This window comes from Orcinus orca, chromosome 3, assembly GCF_937001465.1.
Source record: "Orcinus orca chromosome 3, mOrcOrc1.1, whole genome shotgun sequence".
NCBI lineage: Eukaryota > Metazoa > Chordata > Mammalia > Artiodactyla > Delphinidae > Orcinus > Orcinus orca.
The window spans coordinates 125,422,146-125,443,708 of NC_064561.1; the positions used below are offsets into that span (position 1 = coordinate 125,422,146).

Here is a 21,563-nt window from a genome sequence, read left to right on the forward strand (position 1 = left end):
TGGCAAAGAGTAGTCGCTCGACAAATGCTTATTTAGTTAATCAATAAGTAACCTGTTCTTGGATTCCTTTAAAATCAGAGTATTTGCCTAATACCTTCAAAAGTGACTTTTTGGAAACATATCATTATATTTCCTAATTTCCAAATATATGGAGTTTTGTTTCGGTAACTGATTTCTAGCTGAATTTCCTTGTGGTAGGAGATCATGCATGGTGGTATTCTGAAATACGTTGGAACTGTTTTACGATTTAAAAAAAATTTTTTTTATTTCTTGGTCGCACCACATGGCATGTGGGATCTTAGTTCCCCAACCAGGGATCAAACTCAAGCCCCCGCAGGCAGTGGAAGTGCAGAGTCTTAACCACTGGACCACCAAGGAAGTCTTTACAATTTTTGTTTTTTTGTTTTTTCAAGCTTTATTGAGGTATGATGGACAATTTTTAAAATGTACCCGTTTAAGGTGTACAATGTGATGATTTGATATATATATATATAGCTTGTGAAATGATTATCATAATCAAGTTAATACATATATACACCAACCCACATTTAAGATCTACTCCACAAATTTCAAGTATACAATACAGAATTATTTATCTGTTGTCACTATGACACACACAGAACTATGGTCATATTAGATCCCCGGAACTTATTCAACTTACAACTGAAAGTTTGTACACTTTGCCAATACTTCTTCATTTCCCCCAGTTTCTAATGTTATAGTTTGGCTTCCCTCTAGAGTAACGAATGTACTTTCTCGTGGACAGACTTAAGACTTCCCCCACACGAACTGGACTTTCTTTTGGAAAAGTAAAACTCTCAAGGGTTCATATACCAATACGTAACTCAAAGGGGCACTTCTCATGTCTTTAAAGCATGTTTCATACAGATTGTTTGAAAATAGAACATAGGAACCCAAATCAGTTCAATTGTTGGCAGAAACTCAGTTCACTCTTGCCCATCCCTGATTTATGACCCTGCGTGAGACATACAAATGCTATTTTTCCTCACCCGCCCCCACCCCCTTTCCCTTTGTTTCAAAATGTCAGGCATCTACCCAGAGTTACATTTCACCTTTGCTCTCTGGAAAGGCTGATTGCTTGGGTCATTAATCTTGGCCCAGAAAGAAGGTCCTCACTGCTACCCACTGTGGAAATGATTGGTCCTGGTGCATCCCAGAGAATGGTTTTCTAGGGCTGCGGCGCCAGAAAAATCAAACCCAGAGTGACTGAGTCTGGGACAAGCGCAGCAGTTTTTCACTCAACGTCACCTTCTCTGGCTGCTACTTAAGAGAAATGATGTAAAAACTCAGGGAGCCCACGGTGACAGAGCACTAGAGCACAGGCAGACTGCTGCTCCAGGAGAGCAGCTATAAAACCAGCTTTAACCAGAACGCTAGTACCAGCCCTTACAGATTCACACGTGGGCTCCCTTTCTCCTCATGATGGCGCACCCCACTCCGATTACAGTTGTGGTAAAGGACAGGAAGCTTTGAGCTTCCAACTGCAGCCTCCAGGAGGGATACAGATAAGTGCATTCAAGGCCTGTAGCAGATTCCCAGAATATTTATAGTACACTCACCATGTGCCAGGTACCTCACGCACATCATCTTGTTTAATGCATCAACGATCCTGCTTTCCCTGCCACCCCGATCCCCCGCCGCAGGGTGGCCACATAAAATCAGGTCACCAGTCATATTCGATCTAAAAAATTTTTAGTATAAGTATGTCCCATGCAGACTTTCCTGGTGGCACAGTGGTTAAGAATCTGCCTGCCAATGCAAGGGACACGGGTTCCAGCCCTGGTCCGGGAAGATCCCACATGCCGCGGAGCAACTAAGCCCGTGCGCCACAACTACTGAGCCTGCGCTCTAGAGCCCGCGAGCCACAACTACTGAGCCCACATGCCACAACTACTGAAGCCCGCGCGCCTGGAGCCCGTGCTCCGCAACAAGAGAAGCCACTGCAATGAGAAGCCCGCGCACCGCAACGAAGAGTAGCCCCCGCTCACCGCAACTAGAGAAAGCACTCACGCAGCAAGAAAGACCCAACGCAGCCAAAAATAAATAAATTAAAAAGAAAAAAAAAAGTATGTCCCATGCACTATTTGGGACATACTTACACTAAAAATTATTTGCTGTTTATCTGACATTCACTTTTTAAAAATTCACGTATAGTTGATTTACAATGTTGTGCTAATTTCAGGTGTACAGCACAGTGATTCAGTTATACATAAATATATATCTATTCTTTTTCAGATTCTTTTCCCTTATAGGTTATTACAAAATATTGAGTATAGTTCCCTGTGCTATACAGTAGGTCCTCGTTGGTTATCTACTTTATATATAGTAGGATGTATAAATTAATCCCAACCTCCTAATTTATCCCTTTCCCCTTTGGTAATCATAAGTCTGTTTTCTATGTCTGTGGGTCTATAAAATTCACATGTAACTAGGCATCCTAGTTGCATTTTTATTTGCTAAATATGGTAATCATATCTTAGGAGACATTTGGCAATGTCTGGAGACATTTTTTTATTACCATGAGCTTGGGGGAGGAGGGTTACTACTGGCATCTAGTGGGCAGAGGCCAGGGATGCTGCTAAATATTTTATAATGCACAGGGCAGCTCCTTCCACCCCCAAAGAATTATCCAGCCCAAATGTCAATAGTGCCGAGGATGAGATCCTCCTGTAAACTAGTCATTGTGCCCATCTGTGGCACAAGTACTCAAAATTGATAGCGATAATAAGGATATTTTAAAACTTGTTTTCAGACAAAGGTTTGGAAACAAGACTTCAGAAGACTTTAGATTTTATTCCTGTACAAACACATTTTGTTTTTCTGTTAGGTTTTGTTATTAAGTTTTAAGCTCTTTCGATTTTTTTTTTGCTATGAAATTGATCTACAGGGGTTGCCATTTTTTCCTACTCATATGCTTTTTTTTTAAAAAATAAATTTATTTATTATTTTTGGCTGTGTTGGGTCTTCGTTGCTACTCCTCGTGCTGCACGGGCTCCTCATTGCAGTACCTTCTCTTGTTGCGGAGCACGGGCTCTAGGCATGTGGGCTCAGTAGTTGTGGCTCGCGGGCTCTAGAGCGCAGGCTCAGTAGTTGTGGTGCACGGGCTTAGTTGCTCCGCGGCATGTGGGATCTTCCCGGACCAGGGCTCCAACCCGTGTCCCCTGCATTGGCAGGCGGATTCCCAGTCACTGCGCCACCAGGGAAGCCCTCCTCATATGCTTTTTTTTCTTTTCTTTTCTTTTTTTTTTTTTTTGCGGTACGCGGGCCTCTCACTGTTGTGGCCTCTCCCGTTGCGGAGGACAGGCTCCGGACGCGCAGGCTCAGCGGCCATGGCTCACGGGCCCAGCCGCTCCGTGGCATGTGGGATCTTCTCGGACCGGGGCACGAACCCGTGTCCCCAGCATCGGCAGGCGGACTCTCAATCACTGCGCCACCAGGGAAGCCCCCTCATATGCTTTTAAACACACCCTAAAGAACAAGTAAAGGTGGCACACAATAAGAAGAACAAAGGAATGTTTTTTCCCCCTGGGGTTTTGGTAGAGGGCTGCATTCTCCACCAAATGCTTTCTGATAACACCTGCAGCATATAAATGCTTATTACCAAAAAAAAAAGGTAATAACGATCTACTTCCTGTAGCATTTGTGTTGTTGTTTCATAGTGTGGGAAAGTTTGCTCTTAAAATTCCCTGCTAATCCTCAGGGATGGGGAAACAGTGCCATTAGTAGAAGCACCTGGCTTTAACCACCTGTCCCAACAAGGTCACTCTAGTAGAGTCGTGGCCATTCAGCAGGAGGGGCCCACACTGGGTTCCAAAGACCTGCACTCAGAACTCTGGGAAACATGTATTCTCTTCAGGTCGTCTCAGCGCCCGCGTCCTGGGGTCCACCTCTCTGTTCCCATGCCTCATCCAGCCCCATGATATCACCATCACCAAAGTTCACTACCTTCTCTCAGCACTCACAGCCATCATCCGTAATGACTCACCTTTTCTTCCCTTCTGCCTGATCTCCTCCTCAAACCCTGCTGCTTCATTTTCCAGTGTCCTGGAGGATGGCTCAGTAAGTCCACCTCAACAACGAAATGCTTTACTCCAGCCTCAACCTTTCCACTCTCCCCATTCCGTTTTGAACTTGCCCATGAGTGACCCCTTTTGTCTACCTGCTGAATACAGTATCAAGATTCCCTTTTTCCTATCTTGAGCTCCTTGTATCCCAGGGGGCTCCTCCTGCCCTAAGCAGAGTCCCTATGGGCACGCAATGACCAGCCTTTCAGATATGCTCAGATAACATACTCATCTTAGGCTCCAGTGGGACGTGGCTACAACCGCCTTTATAGATTTAAAAACTGAAGATTAAAAACAAAAATCAGCCTTAGCACTGAATTACCATTGTTCAACATCATTGGTCTTCAGGGTCATGCAAATTAAAACCACAGTGAGACACCATTCCATGCCCACCTAGGGCTGGCAATGATGTGGGGCAACTGGAACTCTCAGACATTACTGGTGAGAGTGTAACATGGTACAACTTTAGACAACTGGCAGTTTCTTAAAAAATTAAACACACATCTACCCTGTGATCCAGAAATCCTACTCCTGGGTATTTATCGAAGAGAAATGAAAATGTAAGCAGAGCTGAAGCTGCTCAAAAGACTTGTATAAAAATGGTCAGAGAGGGCTGCCCTGGTGGCGCAGTGGTTAAGAATCCGCCTGCCAATGCAGGGGACACGGGTTCAAGCCCTGGTCTGGGAAGATCCCACATGCTGCGGAGCAACTGGGCTCGTGCACCACAATTACTGAGCCTGCACTCTAGAGCCCACAAGCCACAACTACTGAAGCCCGTGTGCCTAGAGCCCGTGCTCCGCAATAAGAGAAGCCACCGCAATGAGAAGCCCACACACCACAACGAAAAGTAGCCCCCGCATAGCAACGAAGACCCAATGCGGCCAAAAATAAAAATAAATAAAACAAATAAATTTATATTAAAAAAAATGGTCAGAAAGCAGCCTTTAGGAAAATTAAAATTAACCCCTCTCCTCCCCTCAAAAAAGCCCCACATAAAACTGCAGGCAACTCAAATGTCCATCAATGGGAGAATGGAGGAACACATTATGTGAATCTATATAAAGGGATTCTATTTTACAATAAAAAGGAATGAACTACTGATACATGCAACGTTATGAATTTATCAATGAATTTTTAAAACATTATGCTGAGTTAAAGAAGCCAGAAAGTTCTATACTTGATTTCTGTGAAATTCAGGAATGGGCAGAACTAATCTTTGGCTATAGAAATCAGAACAGTGGTTGACTTTGGGGTGGGGAGTGGAGGGGCTGACTGAAAATGGGTATAATACCCCATTTATCTTGATTTGGGTGGTGGTTACATGGATGTATACAATTGTCAAAATCCGTAGAAGGGCACATTTAAGAGGAATCTTTTTGTGTGTAAATTACAACCTCAATTTAACAAAGAGTGGTCAGATGACAACAGGAGCAAGATTACATTATCAGTAATATACCAAAGCTCCAGGCATAGGACTAGATACTTTATAAACGAATCTGATTTGGAAGCCTTCAGACTGTATTGCTTTGGGCTTAGCACTATGTCAACTGGTTGTGTCTGAACAGACAACATTCTTTTTGCTTTTAACAGCAGAGGTGATCAAAGGCCAGGCAGGGCTCAGGTTCCATACTGAAGCTCCTTCCACTCTCTTGGCCAAGCTCTCCCGGACAAAGGTAACTCCTGAAGAGGGAGTTCCTAACCCTGGGGACTAGGGAAACGCAGGCCATTCCTCCTTGCCAAAGGGAGATTTCCTGAGGCAGTTGCCCTTCTGATCGTGACCATGCTATGCTGCCCTGGTCTCTAGCAGCCATCTAGATGCATCACATACAAACTACAGCCTGCAGTGAACCGCCACACAGTCCGGAGCTACTGCTTCTAAGGATTCAAACTACAGAAGAGATAGTTCTGACTTTTGTGACCTCAATGAGGACTTCACCTTCTACCGTATATCTCCTAGCCAAACTCCTGACACACACACACACACACACACACACACACACACACACACACACACACACAGGAGCTAGAAAGAACATTTAGCCCCAGAGGCAGCAATAATTGTGAGATTATTGAATAAGATTACATGTTAATTAATAAGATTAATAGATAGGTAGGGAAAGCAAGTAATTTCTTTGCTTAACTCAGGGGCTCTCGAAGTTTGGTAGCTAAAGAACGCTTGTGGAGGTTTCTAAATTCCACGGATGCCTCGAGGTCGGTGTGAAGTCTGACAACCCGTCTGGATAAGCTAAGTGGAGGTGTGCTTTGATACAGAGTTAGATTAAGGAAGATTTTTAAAAAAGGTTTTCAGAAGTCTAGCAGTCATTTTTGTTTGGTAGGAGGCAGGTTGAAGAAGTTTAAGTGCAATTTTAGAGACTGACAAGCTTAGTAACGAGGAGGAATTTGCTGGTCAAGTTTGTTTTATAAATGCCTTGTCTTCTGAGGGCGAGGTGAAGATGTGAACTGGCCAGTGTTTGTTAGTTTCATGAAGGTCTTGAAAAGATGAACATAGTGACATTTTAAAGGGGAGGCAGATCAAAAAGAAGATTTGGGAGTGGGCGGTATTCTGGCTGGGAAATGAGTTTCCATGGAAACATTCTCCTTCCATCAGAGTCCAGTTTGCACAAAGGCAAACCAAACAGAGTTTTAAAAAATACCTCACGAGCTCTCTGATAGACTGAGTTTCCAGAGGTGACAAAGGAAGGAAAAGTTTCTGACATTAAATCAGGACAGGCACAAATTACAAAACTAAAATGCACCCCTTGTCCATTCTAGGGTGTTCTAAGGAATGGTAGACTGTGATTAACCCTAACCAACACTGGGGGGCACCCTGGGTTCATAGGATACAGACATGAGGTGCTTTTAAAAGGCTTTTCCATGCTGACCTTTACCTGCAAGTCTGAGGGGAAGCTGGAATCAAGTCAGACTCCCTGTCCTAAAAGCTAAGCCCACGAAAGTTGTTGCGCTTTTTCTTTCCTGCAGGGTTCTCGTTCACATGCATTCTAAGTCAACTGCTGCACTCTTAAATTAGACCTGGCAGGGTACCTGCCCTGGGGGGATAAATACATAGATTGGAAAGGTAGGGTGCCCTCCAGCTCTGAGGGCTAGAGACCCAGCCAGGGGCAGCCAAAGCACAAAGCAGCCTCAGTGAGGGTTAGAATATAAGGTGGAGCTATTAAGGGTTGGAGATCAGTATTGTTTAAAGTGAAAATCCAGACAGACTGGTTCAAGATGGCGGAGTAGAAGGACGTGTGCTCACTCCCTCTTGCAAGAGCACTGGAATCACAACTAACTGCTGAACAATCATCGACAGAAAGACACTGGAACTCATCAAAAAAGATACCCCACATCCAAAGACAAAGGAGAAGCCACAATGAGACGGTAGGAGGGGTGCAGGCACAGTAAAATCAAATCCCATAACTGCTGGGTGGGTGACTCACAGACTGGAGAACACTTATATCACAGAAGTCCACCCACTGGAGTGAAGGTTCTGAGCCCCACATCAGGCTTCCCAACCTGGGGGTCTGGCAACGGGAGGAGGAATTCCCAGAGAATCAGACTTTGAAGGCTAGCAGGATTTGATTGCAGGACTTCGACAGGACTGGGAGAAACAGAGACTCCACTCTTGGACGGCACACACAAAGTAGTGTGCGCATCGGGACCCAGGGGAAGGAGCAGTGACCCCACAGGAGACTGAACCAGACCCACCTGCTGCTGTTGGGGGGTCTCCTGCAGAGGCAGGGGGTGGCTGTGTCTCACCATGAGGACAAGGACACTGGGAGCAGAAGTTCTGGGAAGTACTCCTTGGCGTGAGCCCTCCCAGAGTCCACCATTAGCCCCACCAAAGAGCCCAGGTAGGCTCCAGTGTTGCATCGCCTCAGGCCAAACAACCAACAGGGAGGGAACCCAGCCCCACCCATCAGCAGACAAGCAGATTAAAGTTTTACTGAGCTCTGCCCACCAGAGCAACAGCCAGCTCTACCCACCACCAGTCCCTCTCATCAGGAAACTTGCACAAGCCTCTTAGACAGCCTCATCCACCAGAGGGCAGACAGCAGAAGCAAGAACTACAATCCTGCAGCCTGTGGAACAAAAACCACACTCACAGAAAGACAGACAAGATGAAAAGGCAGAGGGTTACGTACCAGATGAAGGAACAAGATAAAACTGCAGAAAAACAATTAAATGAAGTGGAGATAGGCAACCTTCCAGAAAAAGAATTCAGAATAATGAGAGTGAAGATGATCCAGTACCTCGGAAAAACAATGGAGGCAAAGATAGAGAAGATGCAAGAAATGTTTAACAAAGACCTAGAAGAATTAAAGAACAAACAAACAGAGATGAACAATACAATAACTGAAATGAAAACTACACTAGAAGGAATCCATAGCAGAATAACTGAGGCAGAAGAACAGATAAGTGACCTGGAAGACAGAATGGTGGAATTCACTGCTGCGGAAGAGAATAAAGAAAAAAGAATGAAAAGAGGACTTCCCTGGTGGCGCAGTGGTTAAGAATCCGCCTACAGATGCAAAGAACATGGGTTTGAGCCCTGGTACAGGAAGATCCCACATGCCACGGAGCAACTAAGCCCGTGCGTCACAACTACTGAGGCTGTGCTCTAGAGTCCATGAGCCACAACTACTGAGCCTGTGTGATGTGACTACTGAAGTCTCAACACCTAGCGCCTGTGCTCCACAACAAGAGAAGCCACTGCAATGAGGAGCCTGCGCGCTGCAATGGACAGTAACCCCCGCTTGCTGCAACTAGAGAAAGCCCGTGCATAGCAATGAAGACCCAATACAGCAAAAAATAAATAAATAAATTTATTAAATGAAAAGAAATGAAGACAGCCTAAGAGACCTCTGGGACAACATTAAACGCAACAACATTCGCATTATAGGGGTCCCAGAAGGAGAAAAGAGAGAGAAAGGACCCAAGAAAATATTTGAAAAGATTATAGTCGAAAACTTCCCTAACATGGGAAAGGAAATAGCCACCCAAGTCCAGGAAGCACAGAGAGTCCCAGGCAGGATAAACCCAAGGAGAAACACACCAAGACACATAGTAATCAAATTGACAAAAATTAAAGACAAAGAAAAATTATTGAAAGCAACAAGGGAAAAATGACAAATAATATACAAGGGAACTCCCATAATGTTAACAGCTGATTTCTCAGCAGAAACTCTACAAGCCAGAAGGGAATGGCATGGTATCTTTAAAATGAGGAAAAGGAAGAACCTACAACCAAGATTACTCTACCTAGCAAGGATCACATTCAGATTTGATGGAGAAATCAAAAGCTTTACAGACAAGCAAAAGCTAAGAGAATTCAGCACCACCAAACCAGCTCTACAACAAATGCTAAAGGAACTTCTCTAAGTGGGAAACACAAGAGAAGAAAAGGACCTACAACAATAAGCCCATAACAATTAAGAAAATGGTCATAGGAACATACATATTGATAATTACCTTAAATGTGAATGGATTAAATGCTCCAACCAAAAGACACAGGCTCACTGAATGGATACAAAAACAAGACCCATATATATGCTGTCTACAAAAGACCCACTTCAGACCTAGGGACACATACAGACTGAAACTGAGAGGATGGAAAAAGATAGTCCACATAAATGGAAATCAGAAGAAAGCTGGAGTAGCAATACTCGTATCAGATAAAATAGACTTTAAAATAAAGCATGTTACAAGAGACAAGGAAGGACACTACATAATGATCAAGGGATCAATCCAAGAAGAAGTTATAACAATTGTAAATATATACGCACCCAACATAGGAGCACCTAAATACATAAGGCAAATGCTAACAGCTATAAAAGAGGAAATCGACAGTAACACAATAATAGTGGGGGACTTTAACACCTCACTCACACCAATGGACAGATCATTCAAACAGAAAATTAATAAGGAAACACAAGTTTTAAATGACACCACAGACCAGATAGATTTAATTGATATTTATAGGAAATTCCATCCAAAAACAGCAGATTACACTTTCTTCTCAAGTGCACACAGAACATTCTCCAGGATAGATCACATCTTGGGTCACAAATCAAGCCTCAGTAAATTTAAGAAAATTGAAATCATATCAAGCATCTTTTCTGACCACAACGCTATGAGATTAGAAATCAGTTACAGGGAAAAAAATGTAAAAAACACAAACACATGGAGGTTAAACAATACGTTACTAAATAACCAAGACATCATTGAAGAAATCAAAAAATACCAAGAGACAAATGGCAACAAAAACATGACAATCCAAAACCTATGGGATGCAGCAAAAGCAGTTCTAAGATGGAAGTTTATAGCAATACAAGCCTACTTCAAGAAACAAGAAAAATCTCAAATAAACAATCTAACCTTACACCTAAAGGAACTAGAGAAAGAAGAACAAACAAAACCCAAAGTTAGTAGAATGAAAGAAATCATAAAGATCAGAGCAGAAATAAATGAAATAGAAACAAAGAAAACAATAGCAAAGATCAAAAAAACTAAAAGCTGGTTCTTTGATAAGATAAACAAAATTGATAAACCTTTAGCCAGAGTCATCAAGAAAAAGAGGGAGAGGACTCAAATCAATAAAATTAGAAATGAAAAAGGAGAAGTTACAACAGACACCGCAGAAATACAAAGCATCCTAAGAGGCTACTACAAGCAACTCTATGCCAACAAAATGGACAACCTGGAAGAAATGGACAAATTCTTAAAAGGGTTTCACCTTGCAAGACTGAACCAGGAAGAAATAGAAAATATGAACAGACAAATCACAAGTAATGAAATTGAAAATGTGATTAAAAATCTTCCAACAAACAAAAGTCCAGGACCAGATGGCTTCACAGGTGAATTCTATCAAACATTTAGAGAAGAGCTAACACCCATCCTTCTCAAATTCTTCCAAAAAATTGCAGAGGGAGGAACACTCCCAAACTCATTTTATGAGGCCACCATCACCCTGATACCAAAACCGGACAAAGATACTACAAAAAAAGAAAATTACAGACCAATATCACTGATGAATATAGATGCAAAAATCCTCAACAAAATACTAGCACATAGAATCCAACATTAAAAAGATTATACACCATGATCAAGTGGGATTTATCCCAGGGATGCAAGGATTCTCCAATATATGCAAATCAATCAATGTGATACACCATATTAACAAACTGAAGAATAAAAACCATATGATCATCTCAATAGATGCAGAAAAAGCTTTTGACAAAATTCAACACCTATTTAGGACAAAAACTCTCCAGAAAGTGGAAATAGAGGGAAACTACCCCAACATAATAGAGGCCATATATGACAAACCCACAGCAAACATCATTCTCAATGGTGAAAAACTGAAAGCATTTCCACTAAGATCAGGAACAAGACAAGGTTGCCCACTCTCACCACTATTATTCAACATAGTTTTGAAGTCCTAGTCACGGCAATCAGAGAAGAAAAAGAAATGAAAGGAATACAAATTGGAAAAGAAGAAGTAAAACTGTCACTGTTTTCAGATGACATGATACTATACATAGAGAATCCTAAAGATGCCACCAGAAAACTACCAGAGCTAATCAATGAATTTGGTAACATTGCAGGACACAAAATTAATGCACAGAAATCTCTTGCATTCCTATACACTAATGAATGAAAAATCTGAAAGAGAAATTAAGGAAACATTCCCATTTACCATTACAACAAAAGGAATAAAATACCTAGGAATAAACCTACCTAGGGAGACAAAGACCTGTATGCAGAAAACTATATGACACTGATGAAAGATATTAAAGATGATACAAACAGATGGAGATATATACCATGTTCTTGGATTAGAAGAATCAATATTGTGTAAATGACTATACTACCCAAAGCAATCTACAGATTCAGCGCAATCCCTATCAAATTACCAATGGCATTTTTTTTACAGAACTAGAACAAAAAATCTTAAAATTTGTACAGAGACACAAAAGACCCTGAATAGCCAATGCAGTCTTAAGGGAAAAAAACGGAGCTGGAGGAATCAGACTCCCTGACTTCAGACTATACTACAAATCTACAGTAATCAAGACAATATGGTACTGGCATAAAAACAGAAATATAGATCAATGGAACAGGATTGAAAGCCCAGAGGTAAACCCATGCACCTATGTTCAACTAATCCATGACAAAGGAGGCACGGATATACAATGGAGAAAAGACAGTCTCTTCAATAAGTGGTTCTGGGAAAACTGGACAGCTACATGTAAAAGAATGAAATTAGAACACTCCCTAACACCACACACAAAAATAAACTCAAAGTAGATTAGAGACCTAAATGTAAGACTGGACACTATAAAACCCTTAGAAGAAAACATAGGAAGAACACTCTTTGACATAAATCACAGCAAGATCTTTTTTGATCCACCTCCTACAGTAATGGAAATAAAAAGAAAAATAAACAAATGGGACCTAATGAAACTTAAAATCTTTTGCAAAGCAAGGGAAACTACAAACAAGATGAAAAGACAACCCTCAGTATGGGAGAAAATATTTGCAAATGAATCAACAGACAAAGGATTAATCTCCAAAATATATAAACAGCTCATGCAGCTCAATTTAAAAAAAAACAAACAACCCAATCCAATAATGGGCAGAAGACCTAAATAGACATTTCTCCAAAGAAGACATACAGATGGCCAAGAAGCACATGAAAAGCTGCTCAACATCACGAATTAGTAGAGAAATGCAAATCAAAACTACAATGAGGTATCACCTCACACCAGTTAGAATGGGCACCATCAGAAAATCTACAAACAACAAATGCTGGAGAGGGTGTGGAGGAAAGGGAACCCTCTTGCACTGTTGGTGGGAATGTAAATTGATACAGCCACTATGGAGAACAGTATGGGCATTCCTTAAAAAACTAAAAGTAGAATTACCATATGACCCAGCAATCCCACTACTGGGCATATACCCAGAGAAAAGCGTAATTCAAAAAGACACATGCACCCCAATGTTCATTGCAGTACTATTTACAATAGCCAGGTCATGGAAGCAACCTAGATGCCTATCGACAGAAGAATGGATAAAGAAGATGTGGTACAAATATACAATGGAATATTACTCAGCCATAAAAAGGAATGAAATTGGGTCATTTGTAGAGATGTGGATGGACCTAGAGACTGTCATACAGAGTGCAGTAAGTCAGAAAGAGAAAAACAAATATCATATAGTAACACATATATGTGGAACCTAGAAAAATGGTACAGATGAACTGGTTTGCAGGGCAGAAATAGAGACACAAGTGTAGAGAACAAACATGTGGACACCAAGCGGGGAAAGTGGCAGGGGTCGTGGTGGGATGAATTGGGAGATCGGGATTGACATGTATACACTAATATGTATAAAATGGATAACTAATAAGAACCTGCTGTATAAAATAAATAAATAAAATAAAATTCAAAAATTCAAAAAATAAAGTGGAAATCCTTGCCCACCGTTTCATAAAAAGACCATAGCACGTATTCTGCAACCCACCTGCCACCTCTTTGTTAGGTTTTGAGTTTTTAAAAAGGGACCAGGGGGACTTCCCTGGCAGTCCAGTGGTTAACTTCGCCTTCCAATGCAGGGGGTGTAGATTCAATCCCCGGGTGGGGAGCTAAGATCCCACATGCCCCACGGAAAAAAAAAACCAAAACATAAAAGAGAAGCAATATTGTAACGATTTCAATAAAGACTTTAAAAATGGTCCACATCAAAAAAATCTTTAAAAAAGTAAATAAATAAAAAGGGATCAGGAAAAACAATCTTGACAGCGTACTTCGTATCTACGAGGGGCTGAAGTGAGGCAGTCCACTCTCTAGTGGACCAGGGCTTAGCAGAATCCCGGGGAAGAGCTGGGGGTATCCTGGTGTGACAGCTCATATGGATATCATTGGGCCAGGGGGTTTGGTTTTAATGGGCACAAGCATGGTGCAGCAGATGAAAAGGTTATTTGAAACCAACCCACAATCTGAGATGTGGGTAGGCAAAGTCTGATGGAGCAAAGAAATACCTACTTACTTGGATACAGACCTCAGCTGGGACAGTGGGGCCTGAGGGCAACTCTGGGGTCACAATAAAGAAAGAAGTGTGAGTCTGTGAGGGGCAGTATGAGAAAAGGACTCTAAAATCAGGGCCGAGGGAAAGAAACACGATGGACGTGCTGGGGCAGAGGAGGACAGGGACATGGGAGAAATGGATGACATGAGAAGATGCTCTTCAGACTCACTGGTCTGATATTCAAACCACTTCATATAATTATAACCAGAGAACATTCATGAATCCTTGTCTGGGAAAACAGGGACCAAACAGAAACTATTGAGCTAGAAACATATCTTAAGAGTTAAAGCATTATGGTCTGACAACTCCTACCAGGAAAAAAGTTTTCCTGTATGAAAAAAAATCTTTGGTCACCTTGATGTATTAGAAATTAGTAACGAGAACCACAGAACTTAATAATAGCCTTACAATTGAACAGCTGTTTTTCCTCTTTCCATGGGATAGGGAAAAGCTCAAAATCTTTGGTTAGCAGAAAACTTCCTGACAGTGAGCACTAAAAATTGTAGACGAAGTAAAATCCACTGGGCGGTGGGGCGCGGTTGGGCGGGGGATCATTCTAAAAGAAATAAAAATCAACCCTGAGAGTCTCATTTGTCTGGTATGACCTGGAAGAGGGTAGACTTGATTCAAAAGGATTCTTTTGATCACTTTACTTTACCCTCAAATAGCACTTTGTTGTTTCCTAGTTATGAAAACAATACATGCATATGTGGCAAATTCAAGCAACATAGAATACAATGTAAAAGAAAGCAAATCACCCCAAGTTTCATCACCCAGAGATAAACATCATTAACATTTTGGATTGAGTACAATTATTAGCATTTACTTAAGCCATGAGAAGATATACTTTAGTAAGAGTCTTGGGAAAAGGAGAAGTTTCATTCACAAAGAGTTTTGAAGTATGCAACCTCGGTTCACAATATGTTGGGGGCAACCTGTGTATTTCACATGGAATATTCGAGCACATATGCATCAGACATTGCCTTTGTTAAAAAGGAGACAACAGGACTAAAATGGAGTCACCTGTGTTAAGTCCACATCACCAAACCAAACTAATATCTAACCTAACAGCAGTTTCAAACTTCCCCAGGAATATAATCTAAACTGGTCAGCCTGGAATTTCCTGGTCAGCACTAGCGAGGTAATGCCTGAAGACCCCTTCCATCCCCCAAAAGAGGGTGACCTAAGCCTGAAACTATCCACTCTCTGCTGGCAATTTCCCTTTCCTGCTCCCCTTCCGTCTATATAAACCTTCCCTTTTTTTTGCAGCTTATTGGAGCTCCTTCCTACAGGCTAGATGGGATGCTGCCTGCTCAGGAATCATTTAATAAAGCCAATTAGATCTTCAAATTCACTTGGTTGAATTTTTGTTATTTAACACCTTATGTACCCAAAAATTTCCACAGAAAACAGGCAGTTCATAAGGGCTGACAGAGTGAGATCATTGTAAAGCTAAATACAGAAGTTGGAGTAATGCTTATGTTAATGTCTCACTCCAACTGAGTTTTCAGAACCTGCTTCCAACAACTCTCTCAGGCATGAAAGAAAAAGGGGTGAGGTACTAATGCTGTTATTTTGCCAAACTGGCTGGCTAGAATTGTAGATGCATTACATTGCCATGTCTGATGGAGAAAGCCGTTCAGATTAGAAAAAAAAAAAAAGAGAGACAGAATAGTCTGCTGTAGTTTTTCATTTTACATTGGAAGAAAGTTATGTTTTTCTTCTTCTAATACTTGGGATGGTTTCTAAATTAAATGATGCCTGTAGGTAAAGCTTAAAGATTTTGACTTGGTGATTAAGGATTCTGATATCAATTCCAGTGGAGGGAGGGGTGTTTCCTCACATATCCAAGCAATTCTCAGATACCATCTGTGTGCTTTACAATTTAACTCAATTCGGACACTATCTGCTTGGAGATAACATCAGATTCCACAGGTTAAGGACTCAGTCCCACAAGACTGCCCTCCACCGCCTCCCAGCCACCCCCCCGCCGCCCCCCCATCCCTGCAATCCTCAGAGGCCAATTCCTGGCCCAAGTTGTCACCTGTGCTTCTGGCCAACCGGCTACAGATTGGAGGACTCCCTCCTTAGGTTCGAATAATTTACTAGAGTGGCTCACAGAGCCCAGGGAAATATTCTACTCACCAGATTAACAGTTTATCATAAAAGATAGAACTCAGGAACTGCTAGACGGAAGAGATGCATAGGGCAGGGCAGGGTATGCGGGGAAGGGCTCAGTTTCTGTGCTCTCTCCCAGCATGTCACTGTCCCGAAATCTCCATGTGTTCACCAACCCAAAGCTCTCCAAACCCCAACTCTTTTAAGTTTTTACGGGAGCTTCATTACATAGGCATGAGTAAGTCATTGGCCACTAGTGATGAAACTCAATCCCCAGCTCCTCTCCCCTCCCCAAGAGGGAGGGGGCAGGACGGAAAGTTCCAATCATAAGGTTGGCCTCACCCATCCTTAGATGCTGTCCAGTCACCTTGTTAATACAACAAAAGACACCTTTATCACTCTCTTGAGAAATTCCAAGGGTTTTAAGAACTCTGTGCCCGGGAAGGGGTCAAAGACCAAATATATATATTTCTCATTATAAATCACAATATCACAGTGATAGTAACTAACATTCATTCCACAAAGATAAAATCCTCATGGTAAGAACAGCAAAAAAATAAAATTATTACTTGCTCCTTAGAGTCTCTTACTTTCTCATCTCTTACTCCAACATTTTGAATAGCCCCTTATTCAGAATCTAGAGGTTACCAGCTGAGGACGCTAGCAAGCACTGCCCGCCTCTTGTAGAGCAGGAGAAGGGTGTGTTCTCAGGTAGATCACCTTAAGGAAAGACTGCTTATGGAAGTAGAGCTTCTGAAAACTATCAGCATATCTCCTCCTTGGACAGTGAGTTTGCTCACCCTAACATGAAGACCGAAAGGCTCTGGTGTTAGCCTGGGAACGGTCCTAATTCTACTACCACAGTGACCTTAAGCAAGGCACTCACTCTTCCTGAACCTCAGTTTTCCCTAACGATAAAAAACCAAACAAACAAAATCCTTCGGTGTATCTGGAAGCTTGAATGAGGTAATGGAAGTAAAAATGCTTTGTAAACTGTAAAATTCCATGTCAATGTTAGGTACTGTTATTTTCATTACTTTTTTTTTTTTTTTGGTGGTACGCGGGCCTCTCACCGTTGTGGCCTCTCCGGTTGCGGAGCACAGGCTCCGGACGCGCAGGCTCAGTGGCCATGGCTCACGGGCCCAGCCGCTCTGCGGCATGTGGGATCTTCCCGGGCCGGGGCACGAACCCACGTCCCCTGCATCGGCAGGCGGACTCTCAACCACCGCGCCACCAGGGAATCCCTTCATTACTATTTTTGATACTGATGATCCAAGTGTAACAACTAAGACCAGGGGCCATGTATACAAGTGATGCCAATCCCTGTAAGAAGGAAACCTTGTTAATAAGTTCAAAACACTAGTCTCCTGAACCTGTAACGATAAAATAATGAACGGGTATGTGGCTACTTCTACCACTGGGGAGCACTGGTTCTCAAATGTGGTCTCTGAACCACCAGCCTGAGCACCACGTGGGAACTAGATAGAGACGCACATTCTCTGGCTCCACTCAGACCTACGGAATCAGAATCTCTGGGGCTGGGACCCAGCACCCTGCATTTTAACAAGCCCTCCAAGGGACCCTGTTACATGCCAAAGTCTGAGAATGGTGCTGTTTAGGATGCTTTCAATGTGGGGACCGACTCAATTTCCCAGAATAAAGGGTGGCATAAGAATACAGTAGGAAGCATTTAAAGTGAATTAGTTCTGTATCAACGTGCCACTGAATTCCCCAGAGGTGGGAAGTGCTCTTTTATTTTACAGATGGTGCATATGCTGCAACTGGTCTGCAGTTGGTCAGGGTAAACAAGAGGACCTCAGGGAAGTGGGTGCGGGGTCTACTCAGTAGTTTTCAGAGTGTAACCTAAGAGCCCTTATGATACACAGGATAATGGCTGCTCCTCTTATGGGCAAGACAAGAAGTCCTTTTGGCCTTTGCTGTTCTTCTAAGTGGACATAGAGCTCCTTTTCCCCAATACAATCTATTGAATGCATTTAGAAAGCAAGTGGAAAGGAGTGGTTCAGAAATACTGGATGTTAAGGGGGTCTGGATGCCGTTTCCACAGGATGCTTATTTAGTACAAAGGAAATAAAGTTAAATGGCAGCCACAATACGAAGTCAGTGTCCTCAAGGAGCGAGCTTCCAGTCAGAGCCTCTGATAGGATGACTTTAATTTGGCCTTTTAAAAATATAAAGAGTTTTTGGTTAACAACATATGTAAGGAACAAAACTAATAAATCTTTACGCTATCATAAATAATAGCATGGTAGGCATTTTATTTTTAACCTAGGTTTGGATTTTCTGGGTCAAATTTGAAGAAAAGCAGGAGCTGAAACACACAAAACAAACAAAAACCAGCCAAAATAACAGAGTGGAGAGTGAGGCAAAGACTGGGCATCTGTTGAACGGATAAAGATGTGGTACATATATACAATGGTATGACTCAGCCATAAAAAATAATGAAAGCATGCCATGTGCAGCAACATGGATGAAGCTGGAGATTATCAGACTAGGTGAGATAAGTCAGACAGAGAAAGACAAATATCATATGATGTCACTCATATGTGGAATCCCCCCCCAAAAAAGATACAAATGAACTTATTTACAAAACAGAAACAGACCCACAGACATAGAAAGCAAACTTATGGTTACAAAGGGAATAGTGAGGGGAACTGGGGAGTTATCAATTAGGAGTTTGGGATTGACACAAACACACTACTACATATAAAACAGATAACCAACAAGGACCTACTGTATAGCACAAGGAACTATATTCAATTTTTTTGTAATAACCTATAAGGGAAAAGGATCTGAAAAAGAACAGACATAGACACAGATATATCTGAATCACTGTGCTATACACCTGAAAGTCACACAACATTGTAAATCAACTATACTTCAATTAAAAAAAAAGAAAAAGATTGGGCATCTGTTGACATTTCTTTACCCAGGAGGTAAACTTTGAAATATGCGGACAGAGAGAATTACAGTCACCGACCATTTTATTTTTATACCCGATTTCTGCTTTTTGGGAGGAAGTGAGTTTGGAAGAGAACTGAAAGATCACCCTACAAACCAAGTGTCCAGAACAGAATGTTCCAATTGTGTAGCAGAGGCCACAGCAGCCCACTGAGGGTTAACATGAAGTCGATACTGTTGGAAAAAATCTCATTACGAGGACTGCGGCGCAGAATTGAGCTGCTGTCTGGCTGACTGAACCAAGACTCGGGAGATTTATGTACCCCGTGGTTCTGCAGAGGCTTTGATCGGGTCTGGCTCAGGGCTGCTGCTGAAACCACACAGAAGCACAGCTGTGCGCAGTCAGTGACAAATCCACCCTCCGTCATTTCAAAACCGCAGAGTGAGGCAGTGATGTCCTGGCCCTGCTGTGTCAGAGAGAAATCTGGACAGATGCACGTCTTAAAAACCAATAAATATATTGCCAGTGTATTTTGTAAAGCTATAAAATTAGTCATCTTACTAATCTAATACAAATTAGCTGCTGGTATTATATGATTATTCAAAAGCCTCATATTAAAATGCTCCTCCAATGGGCTTTAAATTACAAGGGTACACTCTTTTTCAGAGCCAATGTTGAATCTGTAATGGATAATGGGACTGCATCATGCATCTCTCCAGTTTACTTCTCACGGTGTTTTTGGTTTGGTTTTTTTCTTAAACCTTGTGAATATGAGGGCAATGTAAAATTAATAAATGCTTTGCATCCGGCATAAGATAGTTCCTGTTTGTGTGAGCGCGTTAAAAAATAACACTGAACTCCAGAGTAAACAAAATATACTGGCGCTTCCAACCTAACGATCTTATAAACTCTGAAGAGCTGTTAATTGCTCCATCAGCTTTGCATCATGATATACAGTAGAAGAGAATTTACAGATCCCCTGCAAGTGTGATTTCCTTTGTGTCCTTCAGAGAGGGACCATCCATGTCCTTTCTCCATGTGTCTTAGAGTTGATCTAGAATTTTAGTTTTATTCAGGTTTCATAGTGATATAACTGTTTTTTTAAAAAACAGATTGATATGTTCTCTGAGTGGCCCAGTTGCTTCCACAGGATCACCACACTTTTGCTCTACTAACTGCTCTTTCAGCAAAGAGCTTCTGGTGAATACCTACCTCTTCATTTGGTCATTCAACGTTATTGACCAAACACTTATTATGTGCAGGGCACTGAGCTGGAAAGGTGGCCGCTCTTATGGGCTTCATTGTATCTCCCCCCAGATTCATAGGTTAAAGTCCTAACCCCCAGTACGCCAGAACGTGACTGTATTTGGAGAAAGGGCCTTTAAAGAGGTGATTAAGTTAAAATGAGGTCCTTAGGGTGGGCCCTAATCCAATATGACTGGTGTCCTTAGAAGAAAAGGAGATTCAGACATAGACACCACAGACAGATGGAGGACACAGCAAGAAGGCAGCAAAGCCAAGGAGGAACACCTCAGAAGAAACCAGACCTGCCAACACCTTGAACTCAAAGGACTTTTAGCTTCCAGAATTGTGAAAAAATAAATTTCTGTTATGCAAGGTGCCCAGTCTGTGGTGTTCTGTCGCGGCAGCCCTAGAAAACAGATACAACCGCCTTATGTACATGTATGCTATGCAGTTGAATGACTGTAAAGGATCATTTGATAACATGAGTGTGGAAAGCCAAAGCACACAAAGATGTGTTCTTTCCTTAAGAATATCACCAGCTCTGCAGCATTCTGAAGGCAGATAGGACGTGCATATAACTTTGCCATCAGTACTTCTGAACCAAGAACTCTCCAGGTTTGGGGCAATTAATTTTCCACCTTCAGTCTGGCCTTGCTTCTCTTCTCCCAGGCACGTAATCATCACTGTCATCAAAAGCCTCACCAAGTGGGGAGGGACTGGCTGAGACCTGCCTTGAATTTCATGCTTTACTATCTACTTATTTATAAAGCACTGACACGCATGCAGTCTTTGATTTTCAAATTGAATCTTAGAAGCTAATGACAATAGCATCGTGAGGACTTCGGGTGGTTTAACTGTTTTCAGTTTTAATACACAAAGAAAAAACTATTTTGGGTCCACAGTTTTTAAAAATTCTGACTTAAATTCCAAATTCAAGTGTACAGATCGACTACTTCTCAATAGATGGTGAGAATCAGCCTAGTTCCCAGATGTTGTTACTGCCCTCCCTCTGGTACGCAGCAACTTTTTCTGTCACCTTCTGTGTGCCAGTATGCAGTAATTGGAGGAAGGAACAGGTATCACCGGCAGTAATAACTCAGAATTTGAAA

General features: G+C 42.0%; 1 protein-coding gene and 1 long non-coding RNA gene across 2 annotated transcripts in view; one reads left to right on the forward strand and one right to left on the reverse strand.

Moving 5' to 3' along the window:
* The window catches only part of SV2C (synaptic vesicle glycoprotein 2C), a 244,350-nt gene that overhangs the window by 50,716 nt on the left and 172,071 nt on the right, over nucleotides 1–21,563 (reverse strand). The window lies entirely within an intron of this gene.
* Nucleotides 1,770–21,563, forward strand: part of LOC125963932 (uncharacterized) — a 498,665-nt gene continuing 478,871 nt past the window's right edge. Inside the window, exon 1 of the long non-coding RNA XR_007476391.1 lies at nucleotides 1,770–1,803. This is a non-coding gene — a long non-coding RNA (uncharacterized LOC125963932). The remainder of the gene's footprint in view (nucleotides 1,804–21,563) is intronic.